Raw genomic sequence first — 17,345 nt, 5'->3', positions numbered from 1 at the left:
ATAGTTCCCATGCAGAGACAGGTGGTGAAATATCCAATTCCTTTGTATTTCAGATGCAGAGATCACACTTCAAGGAATTGCATGTCAGGGATTCTTGAGAACTTTACTGGATAGAAGTATCTGAGAAGCAGGGAGAATTCATTGTAAACACCCTGAATTTGTTATGTTACGCAGGAGGACATGTTGGCCTATGTGAGAAAGAAGTTTTCATTTCATAAATCATTTTTCCTTAGGAATATCCAATTATATTTTTTTCTTTACCTGTGTTTCAATGTTTCAATATTTTTTTTGTTTTGTTTTGTTTTTTGGTTTTTCGAGGTAGGGTCTCACTCTGGTCCAGGCTGACCTGGAATTAACTCTGTCATCTCAGGGTGGCCTTGAACTCATGGCAATCCTCCTACCTCTGCCTCCCGAGTGCTGGGATTAAAGGCGTGCGCCACCACGCCTGGCTCAATGTTTCAATATTTTTAAGGGATATGTTCTTTTAAACAGTCAGTAATATGTGTATTTAACTTTTTGTCTCTTATCAAGCAAATCTTAAGGCCATCAGTGATGTTCTATGGCATTTTTAGTGCTCATAACTTAGTGGAGAGCCTTAGACACACACAAATTAAGACACAGCTGCTACTAAACAGCATATCTGCACAAAAATACATTTCCCCAACAATGATAGTCATATCATGATGATGAGAACCAGTTTAACAGAGATTCCATGTTTCCTATTATTATAACATGTGGGAATTCTAACTCTAGTTTTCCTGTTAAGACATTCTCTGTGGTTTTTATGTAACCAGAATTACTAGGCTTTCCAAAATGCTTAGAATACAGTGTTTTGAGATTCACAAATATAGTATATTGATATAAGATTTGTGAAGTTTACAATAAAATTCATATTGTTAATTCACTGACTTTTAAAATTTTTTACTATTGTTTCCATTAGGAGACCATGGTTTACTGATTTGCTGTTTGTCATCTGAGATACAGTCCTTGATTTTTAAATGGAAGTCTATGAATTCCAAACAAGTTTTCTTTATGCAAAGTCTCCAAGTCAATCACCAGTTATATCAAGCTGCAACAAATCCCTCCTAATCCAAAGATATTTTATATATATAGTGTGAGGGATCAACATCTAAATTATTTATTTTCAAACATCACACTGGCCTATCATTCTTCCATAATTTCCCTTATGTATTGTGTAAACTTCAATTTTTTCTCCTAAATTTACATTGCTTGAGAAATGAGACTATGATTTTTACAATCATTCATTATTGAACATATAATTTTTCAAAATGCATTTGTCGCAGTTACGTTATTACTTCTTGGATAAACAACTGACCAGAAGCAGTTTATGTGAGAAAAGGGTTTATTTCAGGCTTACAGAATTCAGAGAAAATTTCGCTGTGGCATAAGATGCTGCTCCCTTCATCATACATCTACACTAGAAAGTCAGAACCAACAGCTACAGCTCAAGCTGGGTCTCAACACACACCGTAGGGCTGGACTCGAGGTCTGCTGAGGACTACTAAATAGGAAGCTTAATGAAGAAAATATGAGTTATGGGGCCATTTACATTCAAACTTTCACATCCATCTTATCTTTACCAGGCCCCATGATCACTTCTCATTCATGCTCACACTTTCTGGATCCTCATATCTCACTCAATTCAGCAGATTGCCTGACTCACATCTTACTGTACACGAGTTCTTTGTCACTCATCCCTCTCTGCTTGATTCCTCCCCTTTGAAGTCCAAACCTTTCATGATTTTATCATCCAGCTCAATGTACAAATTTCCCTTCCCTATTTGTGTGATTATAGTTACTTTCTGGAAAGATAAAAGATCCTTAATGTGATATCAGGTATTCATTTCAACAGAAATGAAAATCATTTTCACTATGGCTCTCAGAGACAAATTTAAACAGGTCAGAGTGCAAGAGAAGGTCATGTGAAGCATTTACTAGGCAGTATGCACTACTTCTGACATTTATGAAAATAAAAAGACAGTTTGACCACAGATTAATATATGTTTAAACTGCAGGAATGACTCAGACACACTCACATTCTGAAATTATAGCCACAGGTTATCTAGAGGTCGAAAAAACAAGTAGGGAATTTAACATAGCAATGAAAATCAAATTTCCATCACATTCATTGAGCAAAATACACAGGCAAGATTCAGTATGGGCCAAGATCCTTCAATTTATCCAAGAACAATTCTGGAGATGTTCTTATCACATTGAAATTTGGTGGAGCTATAAGTATGGGTACACTGTTCCTTAAGTTTTTTGATTCCATGTTGTGTTTATAAATTATATAATTCCTTTGCAATGTATATATATGCCTGGGTACATACACTAGACAGTCACACCTGCAGTGATAGTAATACCCAGAATTCATGGATAACTATAACAATAGTCAGTGAAGAAATGATAAGAAAAAGAGTAGCCACAGATAGATGTATAGTCAACAATGTACATTTATAAATATACATTTTGTATAGGTGATTATAAGCTTCTAAATAGAAAGAAAATGCACACAAATCAGTGTTAGTGGACATATAAAGTTTGAATCAGAGAGACTTGGGAGTTCTAATGCCTGTCACTGAGTGTGAATGTGACAATGATCAAGAGATAAAGGGCTTTTGTGACACTCTGACCTTTATGAAATCAAATGAGCTTTCCCTGATCCCAACAGGAACACAGAGAAGGATAATTAGGAGGCTGTCTCTGGGCCTTGGAAAAAAGAGAGAGATAGTACCAAGTTGATGCATATAAGTAAAACATAGTCTTCTCATTTGTGAATTCTTCAGCCTTACTGCTTTTGAAAACCCCTCTTCATGGGAACAGGCCGCAACGGAAAGAGTGCATGAAAGCTCAAGTAAGGAAGCAGCAGATCCCACAACCCACAAAATGGACCTTGTTAGGGGCTCATAGACAGGAGCCTGTCTCAAGTGCCAGGGTGACATGGTGATACCTGCCTCTGGAGGGAGGAGGAAGAGGTTTGTATATTACCCAGAAAGCAACCACCTATTAAAATGCCATGGTAATATCAGTGTGATAGCACATGCCTTTAATCCAAGCACTTGGCAGGCAGAGGTAGGAGGATCATTGTTAGTACGAGGTCACTGTGAGACTACATAGTGAATTCCAGGTCAGCCTGGGCTAGAGTGAGACCTTACAAAAAAAAAAAAAAAAAAAAAAAAACAAAAACAAAAACACAAAAAACAAAAAACAAAACAAACACCAAAATCCATGGTAATTTCTCCAATCCTACAGGATGTCCAATTCCAATTATGAAATATGCCAGCTATTAATGATCATTATAAGATCCTGACACAATCTCTGGTGTTTGTGTGTGTGTGTTGTTTTTGTGGGTTTTGGATATAGGATCTTATATCCAAGGCAGTCTTCAAATTCACTATGTACTGAGGATGTCTTTACCTTCTGATAGCCCTGCCTCCATCTTCCCAAGTGCTTCTTTGTGTTTTAAAATTTATTTTATGTTAGATCAAGAGTAAGACACACACACACACACACACACACAGAATTGGTGTGCCATAGCCTCAGCCACTGCAATCAAACTCCAGATGCTTGGCTACCTTGTGGACATTTGAAACCTTTCACTTGCCTCACCTTTGTGTGTCTGACTTATGTGGAATCTGGAGAGTCCAACATGGGTCCTTAGGCTTTGCAGACAAGCACCTTAACAGCTAAGCAATCACCTGTTTTGTGTGTTTTTCAAACAATGTTTGGTAATAAAATTTAGGCTGTCTCAGAATTTTTCATTCTCCTGCCTCAGACTTCCAAGCTCTGGGTTTATAGTGCTAAGTCTCTGTGCCTGTTAATGGATATTATTACTGCATATTAATTACAAAAAATAATTGATTTCTTTGCAATAATTTAATATGTGCATATGTTGTACTTTGATCATATTTACACCTTTATTACTGTCTTTATCATCTAACACCATACTTGACTTCCATTTTCACATCCTGAATCACACTTTTACTTTCATGAAGATTCCATATAGGAGAGAATGGGAAAAAGCTTATATCTGTGAGTTATATCTGCTAAGATAATGACTTCAAGTTAGATTCATGTTCACATTTTCTTTTAAACAAGATGATTTTTCTTGGGACTGGAGTGATGGCTCAGTGGCAAGACATGTGCTTGGCAAGCATGAGAATCTGAGGGTACCTGAGAAGTCTGAGACCACCTGAGTTTTATCCCTTAGCAGCTAGGTAAAAAATGTTGGACATATCTATGCACACCTATAACTCTAGGAGTGCAGGCAGCTGAGATCAGAGAGTTGGTGGTGTTCCCAGTCAGCTCTCGGTTGAGTGTCAGACTCCCTCTCAGAAACATAGATCACCAAAAAGAGGAAGACACTCAGTGTTCTCCACTGGCCTCTGAATTAATGTGCATGGGGTACACACACACACATGTCTATGCATATGCGTTTACACCATGCACATCACGTCGCAGAGCATTGCACATAGTATACACACAGTCACACACAATAACTTATTTTTGCATAAAGTTCATTTCATGTATTAGCTATATTTTCATCATGCAGTCATTCACTCATGAAAACCTTTGCTATTCCATATGTGTCTGTTTTGAACAGTGTTGTGATAGACATGAGAAAGCAGGTTTGCTACAGCAAACTAAACATAATCCTCTTGGATATCTATCATGTAGTGGCATAAGTGCATTGCATTGTACATCGATGTAAACTCTTTGAGGAACATCCATATCACTTTCCATAACATTAATAACTTCAGAATCCTATTATATTTGGAATGCCAGAGTCACCTGTAAGACATAGTGGCATTTTCAACTGTGTTGACTGTCGTGGTGTGAAGCTGGATCCCTGCACTGCCCCTAGATTTTATTTCCCTTTAAGGAGAACAGCAGCATCGTGCTTTTAAGTGTCATCTGACAAATTTCACTTAGAGAACTAAAACCTGATAAAACCTTCCTCATGAAAAACAGTTTAACCAGTCCCTTGTCATTTTATTTTGTTAGTGTTGGCGGTGGTTTTATGTACCCCCATGCAGCAGGTGTTATTACGATTGAGGGTGCAGCTTCTGCCTCCAGCAGGCAGACTCCGGTTGGGCTGTGGGGCCTGTCGCGGGGCAGGTCTGAATTGCAGCCTAAGGTGCACAGAGAGCCCTGGGGGTCTTGCTGCTTCTGCTCAGCCCTCACGCTTGTGGTGCTCGCTGTGTGGTGGGGTCTCTGCTTGGATGTGTGCATGGGAGCCAGCTGGTTTTGCCCTCCATGGAGCTTCCCCTGGACCTGTAAGCTTCAGGAAAACCCTTTCCTTTCTATACTGTGTTTGATTTGGAAGTTCATCCCAGCAGAGTGCAGCTGACCACAGCAGTATTCATTCCTCTACTCTGTACTAAGGGAGCATGCATTTTCATATGCAGGGTTTTGCTACTGACTATGTTGGTTTTTGTATTAGATTTTAAATGGTCCTATAGAGTAATGAGTTTTGTTATGACATTTTAGTTCACATTGTATTTGTTGATCTGACTTTCCATTCCCTTCCGCTTCTCCTCAGCCCAGTGCTGCTGGGTGGCACCTCTCTGTCCTCACTTCCATTCTGCTTTCAGATCACATGGACTATATTATATTCTCACCATCTCACTCAATCTCTCTTTTGCTGTCATGGTTAGTTCAGTTTTATACTCCCCTCCCCTCACAAATTAAATTTAGATCAGAAGTTGGGTGAAAACATACTAATTTGTTTTTATTATCCTGGATAATTTTGCTATATTTAATAATTTCTACTTCTATCCACTTTCCTACAAAAGTCATGTTTTCAAGTAAGAAAGTGCCTTTCACCACTGGTCCACCCCTCCTGCCCCATGATTTCTCTCTATATAGTTCACATCAATCAGTAGAACTATTTCAACTTGAATATATAATACTTCATCAAAGAAAATTTAAGGGAACAGAATTATTGAATGTAAAATACACCTTGTTTAAGAACACATAATTTAAATTTGTATGTGAAATACATGTGTCATCAGTGTATCATGTCAAAACATAACTAAATTTAAAGGAGGTATTATAAAACCAATCATTAAAATAGAGATTTTAACAAAGTCTTCCAGTAATTATCAGAGTCAAAGAACCCATAAAATAGGTTTTAGTAATTACAATGAAAAATGGCATTATGGAAGTGAACTACAGAATATGTACTATAGACACCAGTGTTAAGTATAAGTAAGGAACTTAAAAAGAAACAAAGACACTGAACAGGAAATGTAAAATGAAATTTGAAAAGCAGAAAAATGACATTAATATCCCTCTCCTAAACTATGTGTGGTGGCACATGTCTTTAATCTCAGCACTCAGGAGAGGACTCTGTGAGTTCAAGGCCACCCTGAGAATACATAGTGAATTCCAGGTCAGCCTGGGGTACAGTGAGACACGACCTTGAAAAATCCAAAAATAATCAATCAATCAATCCCTCTCCTAAACCGGGCATGTTGGCTCACACCTGAAATCCCACTACTATGGATGTTGAGGCAGGAGGATTGTCATGAGTTTCAGGCCAGCCTGAAATAAAGTCAGATGGTCTAATAAAACAAAACCAAAGCAAGCAAGCAAGAAAAAAAAAAAAAAAACAAAACACAACCAAATAATCAACCCCCCCAAACAAAACCAACCAACCAACCAACCAACCAACAAACAAACAAACAAAAAGGTGTGGTGGAGCAAGATCAGGGACACTTGTCTCTGAAGAAGAAACAAAAAGACAACATAAGTGCTAGGAAGCTGGTTCAATGGCTAAAGGTGTTTGCTTGCAAAGTCTGATAGCCTGGGTTCAATTCCCTATTACCCATGGAAAACCAGATGCACAAAACTACATGAGCATCTGGAGTTTGCAGTGGTAGGAGGAAGCCCTAGTGTGTGCATACACCGTTTCTTTCTCTCATTCAGGCTCTCTCTCAGAAATAAAAATATTTTGAAAAAGAAAAAAAAGCAGAAACATGACAAAGAATTGAATGTGGGCAGGAAAACCCAAGTTAATGTCAGCTCCCAGCAAAGAATGCATTTCACTCTCCTCCGTGGAACGGCACCACAGCCCAGGGTGAAGGATAGACACAGCGATTGTAAAAATGTGTGTGTTCCTGAAAACAGTATATCATGTCTACATATGCTGATAGATTTGGGTGTTTGAGAGATATGTACATTTTCTAGAAGAAATAGCATCTCATGGAATATGTTACAATTGTATAAATTGCCAATGTGCCACCCTTCCATTATAAAACTTAATTGTTGGGCTGGAGAGATGGCTTAGCGGTTAAGGCATTTGCCTGTGAAGTGTAAGGACCCAGGTTCGATTCTCCAGGTCCCAGGTAAGCCAGATACACATGGTGGAGTATGTATCTGGAGCTCCTTTGCAGTGGCTAGAGGCCCTGGCCTGCCCATTCTCACTTACTCTCTCTCTTTCTCCATCTGTCTGTCTCTAATAAATAAATAAATAAAAATAAAAATGTCTTAAAAAAAAACCCCTGAGTTGTTGGCTAGGGCAGATACTAAAGCACTGAAATAATGAGAAAATGAGAAAAATAGGTATGAAACTAAAGAGAAATATATAGAATAAAAAGTGGGAAATAAAGTTATATATAACAGACGCATAAGAGAAAAGAAATTTGAAAAATTAGTCTGAGAAAGGGCAGATAGGGAAGAACAACAGTGGAAAAGTCTCCGTACCTCCCTTTCTCTTGTTCTCAAGGCTGCATGCTGCAAACCCTAACTCAGGCTGTCTGGGTCCCACAGGCCAGGAACATCTTAGAAAGGCTGCCTAGCAGCAGCCAGGACTGAATTAGAGGCAAAATGACAGGACTTTCCCTCCCAGTGGAGGAATCCCAGCTTGTCATCTGTGATGTGGATGATCTTGTTTACTGTGCTTCATCTTGATGTGCCCAGAGGAAAAGTGATAGCTCACTTAGCAAGAGTGCAGAGTGTCCATTTGCGGAATCGTGTTGTCCCAAGTTGAAGTACATTGTAAAGTTAAACTTCAGCATCTGGGAGGTCATTAAAAGTTTCCCTGCAGCTGGTGGAAATTACCACAGCCCCTGAAACAAGCTGAGCCCTGAGCTGGACTCCAGAGAACATGTCCTCTACTGGCTGAAGACGGCTGCCTCCCTGCCCTTACTGTACATTTTTAATTTCTTCATGTTTCATGCAGCACATGACACCAGACTGTGGGTTTAATTTTGATGCTACGTTTAAAGGACCAGCCATATGTATAGCACACTTTGTTTGCTGTAGACATAAAATGACAAGACATAATGTGTTGAGATTGTGTTGTTAAGTATTTCCAACCTTGTAAGAGTTATTTAGCATAGTTATTTGTATTTCCCCTACCATATGTCAAAATTGAAATATCAGTATTCAGAGACTTTTTGGGTCATATATTTTGGTACCAAAATATTGAAATAGTGTGTGCATGTCCAACATTGTTACTAAATCCCACCCAAGGCCCAGACAACCCCCACATGAGGATAACTTGGTCACAACTGGCACTCACACCACAGTCAAGAGATGGCTTGATAGAGTAGCCATTCTACTGACTGAAGCATATATGATACTCATATTGTATTATATATTATTTAGTTATGTATTTATGCTTGTTTTTGCCTTTTAATGCATATGAATATTGATGTGTGTGTGCATTGGTATGTCTCTTGTGTAAGACTGTGGACCCCTGAGGATAACCTTTGCTGTTATGCTAGTTAGGTCCTCCACATCTTTTTAAATTAATTCATTAATTAATTTAGTTTTTGTTTTTGTTTTTCGAGGTAGAGTCTTACTCTGTCTCAGGCTGACCTGGAATTCACTATGTAGTCTTAGGGTGGCCTTGAACTCTCGGTGATCCTCCTACCTCTGCCTCCCAAGTGCTGGGATTAAAGGCATGTGCCACCACGCCTGGCTCTCCACATCTTATTTTAAAATACCACATTTTTAAATGCTCTCAGCTTCAGGAGCAATCTCTCCAGCTTCTTCTCTGAGAAAAAATTTCAGTAGATGTCTTTAAAATTTTTTTTTGGACTCTTGGTTATGATGGTGGCATAGGAACCATCCCAAAGCAGTCTAGGGGAGAAAAAGCTTCCCCAAACCAAAAATAAAACCCAGAAAAATACACACTTTTACTAAAAAGTGAGGGGTATAAGAAATTAAAATGGCGGCAGAGAAGTAGGACAGATCCCGAGCCCACACAGGCAGGCAGAACTGGCTCTAGCACCAGGTCTGCGCAGCCTCCGCTGCCAGGCTCGGCTTGAGCTACAGGAACAGCCAGGTGAGGGGATTTTCCAGTCACACCAGAGCTCTTCACAAACTCAAGAAAGTGAGCCATGGAGGAGCAGATCACAAGGTAGAGGATCACGTAGAACAGCAAGAGAACCAGGGCCACCATCCACAGCCTCCCCTCCCCCACTGCCAGTGCCATTGCCAGCAAGCAGCAGAGATGAGCAAAAGGGAGATCACAGCACCCAGCACCAGTGAACAGAGCAGTGATCCAGCGACCCAGCCAGCCTTTCATACCAGGATAAATTATATGTTAAATCTGATGGATGGTCAGATTTGCCATTCTTTTTAAATTTTTTTTGTTTTTTCAATTTTTTTTATTTTTAATTTTTATTAGCATTTTCCATGATTATAAAAAAAAATCTCATGGTAATTCCTTCCCTTACCATTCTTTTTTTAAAAAACTTTTTATTTATTCACTTGACAGAGAAAGAGGGAGAGAGGGAAAGAGAGATGGAGGGAGGGAGAGAGAGAGAGAGAGAGAGAGAGAGGGAGGGAGAGAGAGAGGAAATGAACGGGCATTCCAGGGCCTCCAGCCAGTGCAAAGGAACTCCAGATGTGTGTGCCCCCTTCTGTATCTGGCTAACATGGGTCCTGGGGAATCGAGCCTTGTACCGGGGTCCTTAGGCTTCACAGGCAAGTGCTTAACCACTAAGCCATCTCTCCAGCCCAGATTTGCCATTCTTAAATAAGCTATATTTTGGGCTTGTTATTTGTTGCTTCTTGATTTATAGTGGCTTTGTTTCCTCTTCTGTTATACATTAGGGAAGGGTCTCACTTGGTCATAAGCTGACTTGGAACCCTCAACAAACCATAAATCTTAAACTCCTTGCTGTCATGACTTAGGGTGTGGGTGGGGCACCACACACCCTAAGGGACAGTTAGAGGATCTGGTTGTCATAATACCTACTCTTGCATAAACACTGTGTTCTGTTTTTCACTGAAAGTGTACATTGTTTAGTTAAATTTTAGAATCTGCCGTATTTTGTTCCACTCAGCCAGCTTGAATACTCTCATAGTAGACAAACCCAACACCTAGGGTCACTTTTGTAGATACTCTGAGAGTCCTGAGAGCCACACCTAGGACCTTAAGCTCCTACCCTGAAGCTATATAACATAAGATTGATTGATACACCTAATAATACTGCAGCTAACTAGAAAATACAAGCATTAAATTAATCCAAGATGCAAAAAAATATATATTATAACACAAGAAACACTAATAATCAAGACAATATAAATCCACCAAAAAGTAGTAATGCATCAGAAATGACCTCCAGTGAGAATGAGTTAGAGGAAATGCCTGAGAAAGAATTCAAAAGAATGATTATAAATATGTTCAAAGAAGTCAAAGAAGAAATCAAAGGAATGAAAGAGTAAATCAAATGAATCAAAGAAGACACAGGACACCAATTTAATGATAAAAAGAGGTCACTACAAGACATAAATAAGGAAACAGAAATAAAAAAGAAAAACCAGTCAGAATTACAAGCAATGAACACCACAGTTCATGAAATAAAAAATTCTGTAGACAATCTCACCAGTAGAATGGATGAAGGAGAGGACAGAATATCTAAGCTAGAAGACCAGGTGGCAGATCTAATGCAGTCCAACAAAGAGAAAGACAAGCTAATAGGAAAGTATGAGTGGGAATGGGGACACTATGAAAAGATCAAACATAAGGATTCAGGGCATAGTAGAATAAGAATTCCACTACAAAGGCATAGTAGGCGTCTTCAACAAAATCATAGAAGAAAACTTCCCCCAAATTGGGAAAGAGGTGCCAATGCAGATAGAGGAATCCTTTAGAACACCAGCCAGACAAAACCTGGAAACAACCTCCCCTCACCATATTATAATCCAACTATCAAACACACAAACCAAAGAAAAATTATTGAAAGCAGTTAGAGAGAAAAATCAAGTTACCTACAAAGGCAAGCCCATCAGGATCACAGCAGATTACTCAACACAAACTTTAAATGCCAGAAGGGCTTGGAGTGATGTATTCCAAGTTCTGAAAGATAACAACTGTCAACCAAGGTTACTTTATCCTGCAAAGTTATCCATTCAAATAGATGGAGAAATAAGGACATTCCATGACAAATGAAGGCTAAAGGAGTATTTGAAGACAAAACCAGCTCTACAGAAAATACTTGAAAGACTCCTCCATGCAGAAGAGAAAGAAAAGCAGAGCTATAAGGAACTGGGACAAAACAAACAATATTCAAATACTAGTTAACACAAGAGGGCAAAGGTTGAACTGGAAGAACTACAAAAAATGGCAAAATGAATACACACCTTTCAATAATATCTCTTAATATCAATGGCCTCAATGCCCCAAACAAAAGACACAGGTTTACACACTGGGTTAAAAAGCAGGATCCTTTCATTTTTTGCCTCCAAGAAGCTCACCTTTCTACAAAGGATGGACACTATCTTAGGGTGAGAGGTTGGAAAATGGTGTTTCAGGTAAATGGACTGAGAAAACAAGCAGGTGTTGCTATCCTAATATCTGACAAGGTAGACTTCAGTCCAACATTAGTTAAGAAAGATAAGGAAGGCCACTATATATTGATTAAAGGCACCCTCCAACAGGAGGACAGTAACCTACATAGCATATATGCACCTAACATGGGGGCTCCCAAATTCATCAAACAAACACTATTAGAAGTAAGGTCACAGACAACACCAACACAGTGGTGGTGGGTGACTTCAACACCCCACTCTCATCAACTGACAGGTCATTCTGTGAAAAAACAGAGAGGCATCTGGACTAAATGAGGTTATAGAAGGAATGGACCTAACAGATATCTACAGAATATGCAATCCTTTCAGCAGCACATGGAACATTCTCTAAAATAGACCATATATTAGGACACAAAGCAAATCTTAACAAATACAGGAAAATTGAAATAATTCCTTGCATTCTATCTGACCACAATGGAATCAAACTACAAATCAATAGCAAGAAAAACTATAGAGCATACACAAAATCATGGAAACTAAACAATACACTACTAAATGAATGGGTCAATGAAGAAATCAAGAAGAAAATCAAAAAATTCAGAGTCAAATGTTAATGTGAATACAACATATCAAAATCTCTAGGACACAATGAAGGCAGTCCTAAGAGGTTAATTTATAGCTTTAAGTGCCTATATTAAGAAATTAGAAAGGTCGCAAGTAAACGACCTAATGCTTCACCTTACATCCTTGTTAAAAGCAGAATAAGGCAAACCAAAAATCAGTAGGTGGGAAGAAATAATAAAGATTAGGGCAGAAATTAATGAAATAGAACCCTCCAAGAAACAATCCAAAGAATCAATGAACCAAAGAGTTGGTTCTTTGAAAGGATAAACAAGATTGATAAGCCCTTACCAAATCTGACCAAAAGAAAGAGAGAAGAGACACAAATTAATAAAATTAAAGATGAAAAAAGCAACATCACAATAGATACCAGAGAAATTAAAAAATAATAGGGACATACTATAAAAACATATACTGCACAAAGTATGAAAATCTGAAAGAAATGGATGATTTCCTTGATTTATATGACCTACCTAAATTAAATTAAGATGAGATTAATCACTTAAATAGAGCTATAACGAGTATGGAGATCCAAGCAGTTATCAAAAATCTTCCAACTAAAAAAGGTCCAGGGCCAGATAGATTCACTGCTGAATTTTACCAGACTTTCAGGGAAGAGCTAACACCATTGGATCTTAAGCTTTTCCATAAAATAGAAAAGAAAGAATCCTACCAAGCTCCTTTCTACGAAGCCAGAATCACCCTGATACCAAAAACAGGCAAAGATATAATAAGAAATGAAAATTACAAACCAATCTCCCTCATGAACATAGATGTAAAATTCTCAACAAAATATTGGCAAAAAGAATGCAAGAACATATCAGAAAGATCATTCACCCTGACCAAGTAGGCTTTATCCCAGAGATGCAGGGATGGTTTAACATATGCAAATGAATAAATATAATATATAAATGGACTAAAGGACAAAAATCACATGATCATCTCATTAGACACAGAGAAAGCATTTAACAAAATCCAACATCCCTTATTGATAAAAGTCCTACAGAGACTGGGAATAGAAGGAACATATATCAATATAATAAAGGCTATTTATGACAAGCCTACAGCCAACATATGATGAAATGGCAAAAACTTGGAATCTTTTCCACTAAAATCAGGAACAAGACAAGGGTGTCCACTGTCCTCACTTTTATTTAATATAGTCCTGAAAGTCTTAGCCATAGCAATAAGACAAGAGGCGCACATAAAAGGGATACAAATTGGAAAGGAAGAGATCAAGTTAACATTATTTGTAGATGACATGATTCTATACATAAAGGACCCTAAAGACGCTAATAGCAAACTGTTAGAGCTGATAAACACCTACAGCCACGTAGTAGGATACAAAATAAATACAAAGAAATCAGTAGCCTTCTATATGCTAACACCAAACACACAGAGGATGAAATCAGAGAATCACTCCCATTCACAATTGCATCAAAGAAACTTAAGTACCTTGGAATAAACCTAACCAGGGAAGTAAAGGATCTTTACAATGAAAACACTCAACAAAGAAATTGCAGAAGACACTGGTTAATGGAAAAATATCCCTTGTTCCTGGATCAGAAGAATTAATGTTGAGAAAATGGCAATCTTACTAAAAGCAATCTACACATTTAATGCAATTCTCATCAATTTCCAATGGCATTCTTCATGGAAATAGAAAAAACAATCCAAGAATTCATCTGGAATCACAGAAAACCTCGAATATCTAAAATAATACTGAACAACTAAAACAAGGCTGGTGGTATCACCATACCTGATTTTAACCTATATTACAAATGCCATAGCAACAATAACAGCATGGTACTGGCACAAAAGCAGATATGTAGATCAATGGAACAGAATAGAGGACCCAGATGTAAGTCCAGGTAGCTGTAGCCTACTGATATTTGACAAAAATGCCAAAAATACTCATTGGAGAAACGACAGCCTCTTCAGCAAATGGTGCTGGGAAAACTGTATATGTATCTGTAGAAGGATGAAAATAGATTCTTCTCTCTCTCGGTGCACAGGAATTAAGTCCAAATAGATTAAACATCAGACCGGAAACTCTGAAACTGCTAGAAGAAAAAGTAGGGGAAACCCTTCAACATACTGGTGTTGGCAAAGACTTTCTGAATACAACCCCAATTGCTCAGGCAATAAAACCACAGATTAACCTCTGGGACCTCATGAAATTACAAAGATTTTGTACAGCAAAGGACACTATGAGTAACGCAAAGAGGCAACGTACAGAATGGGAAAAAAATCTTTGTCAGCTATACATCCTATAGAAGATTAATATCTAGGATATACAAAGAACTCAAAAAGTGAAATAATAAGACATCAAACAAGGCAATTAAAAATGGGCTATGGAACTAAATAGAGAGTTCTCAAAAGAAGAAATACAGATGGCATATAAGCATCTAAGAAACTGTTCTACATCCCTAGTCATCATGGAAATGCAGATTAAAAACTACACTGAAATTCCATCTCACTCCTGTCAGATTGGCTTCCATCATGAAAACAAATGACCATAAATGCTGGTGAGGATGTGGAAAATGAGGAACCCTTCTACACTGTTGGTGGGAATGCAATATGGTCTAGCCATTGTGGAAATGGTGTGGAGGTTTCTAAGTCAGCTAAAAATAGATGTACCATATGACCCAGTGATAGCACTCTTAGGCATATAGCCTAAGGACTCATCTCATTTCCTTAGAAATACTTGCTCAACCATGTTTATTATGCCACTCAATTCGCAGTAGCTGGGAAATGGAACCAGCCTAGATGTCCCTCAATTGATGAGTGTATAATTAAGATATGGCACATTTATACAATGGAGTTCTGCTCAGTGGCAAAGAAAAATGAAGTTATGAAATTTGCAGGTAAATGGATGGATCTGGAAAGGATTATACTAAGTGAGGTAACCCAGGCCCAGAAAGCCAAGTGCCACATGTTCTCCCTCATATGTGGATCCTAGCTACAGATGATTGGACTTCTGTGTGAGTAGGAAGAAAAGGCCACTAAAGTAGAAAAGAAAGATATAAGGAAGAGATAGGAAGGAAAGGGGTACTTAATAGGTCAGAATTGTATATGTATAAGTAGAAGAATAGATTAATGGGGGTGAAAAGGCCCAAAGTGAGGTCAGGGGAAGAGGTTGAGTAAAGGAAAGGTGGAAGGTGGGCTAATCAAAATCTAAGAGGATGCAAATAAATCATATGGAATCCTACTTTTTTGGACAATGGAACACTCAGGAACCATAGATTGTTGCTAGAAAATTTTCAGTGCCAGGGATTGGATATCTTCCAGTGAGTTATTGGCCAGGTAGGTCCCTGATGCTGCCAAAACATTATAGGCCATTGCCAAGGCCCTTAGTTTCCCACCAGGAATTGATTGTAAGACCCTATTTCTGAAGAGTCCACATACTTGGGCTGCAAGGCTACTGAGAAATCCTGCTGGAACTGAGCTGATAAGCTCCTCCATGTAGACCAGCTGACAGAAAGCTGGAAGAAACCATTCTGCATGCATTTCAATGGGAGAAAGAGAAATCACCAGTGAAGATACTCAATAGTGGACGCTGCAAGCCTTATATTTGGCCAGCCAACTGAAAACTTAAAACAGGGGTAGTCATGACCCCTAGGGATGTAATATCTGCTGCTGCCTGGCTAACTGTATATACTAGGCTTATCAAACGACCCAGTAAGCACATCTCTTAATGTTAACACCCTTATATTAATGCTACTCTCACTTTTGGTTGAGAATCTTCTCTTTTCAGATGGCAGTGACCTTGGGGCGACTCAGAAGGTATCATTGTGCTGGAAAGAAGTGACCAGAGTGCTCAGTACTGTTATATCTCTATCACACCTTCCAAGGCTCAGGGTCTAATGTAGAAGAGGTGGCAGAAAGAATGTAAGAGCCAAAGGAAGTTTAGGACTCCTTACAATGTACTCCCTCCAGAGGCAAAATGGCCTGGATATCCACAGTTCCTGACACTACCTACACAAGACCATCATAAGAGGAGGAAAAGATCCTGACATCAAAATAAAAGAGAGACTGATTGAGATGGTGAGGGGATATGATGGAGAGCCGAGTTTCAAAGGGGAAAGTGTGGCAAGGGAGGGTATTACCATGAGATTTTTTTGTATAAAATTTAAAATTTATGACCATGGTTGGACCTTTTTACACAATGGAACATTAACACAATGTTAACACAATGGAAATGATTGTTTTTTCCCCAAAGGAAAAAATTCTGATTGGTCACTATGTTGCAGAGTAGAATAGATTTTGGTTACCTTCAAGTTTAAGACTGCAAATAACAAAGACATAATTTTACTTCCAAAATCTGAAGTCACAGACATGATTCTGCAGTACTGTATCTCTAAAACTTCATTATTATTCTGATAAAATAGTCCCTTAGTCACATTTTTTTAAAAAACCCTCTGTCCCACCACAACTTCCTGAGACCTGTTTAGAAAATGAAGTCTTGTGATCATTCTTCACAGAGTACTGGCAGTTTTGTAACCATAAGGGGAGACGGTGACTGACTTTATGTATCCATCAGTTGTAGTCTGCTGATCTGATTGGAAGCCTTGACAAATGCCTGGTGGCGATTGCAAATAACTGCCAAACATACCAGGATGATACAGCAGCCCAGCGTCTTGGGGTCAGCTCTTGTGCCAGAGTAAAGGAACAAAAACATCTGTAAATAAGGCATATGAACAATAATTGTCCACAACCAGAAAGGCAGTGAGAGCAACCGAGCTTTCAAGGAGTGTGTCCATGCGGTTCCTTCCCGAGGCGCCTCAGGGTGCTGCTGAATGTGTTCCAAAGCCAGCCTGTTGTGAGTCTATATGATTTCAGAACCATAGTAAAATGCTGCTGCGCTTGCTAACAGATACAGTCCACCCGATCCATCCCATCCGCTGTGGGAAGTTCATCACTCTCCATGCTCG

The 17,345-nt window shown here is 38.7% G+C and overlaps 1 pseudogene; it reads right to left on the bottom strand.

Annotated features, from left to right (window-relative positions):
- Positions 1–16,939: 16,939 nt before the first annotated feature.
- On the bottom strand, positions 16,940–17,345 carry LOC123454576 (annotated as a pseudogene).

Source organism: Jaculus jaculus, chromosome 14 (genome assembly GCF_020740685.1).
Source record: "Jaculus jaculus isolate mJacJac1 chromosome 14, mJacJac1.mat.Y.cur, whole genome shotgun sequence".
Taxonomy (NCBI): Eukaryota; Metazoa; Chordata; class Mammalia; order Rodentia; family Dipodidae; genus Jaculus; species Jaculus jaculus.
This window is presented reverse-complemented; position numbering and strand designations above follow the sequence as displayed.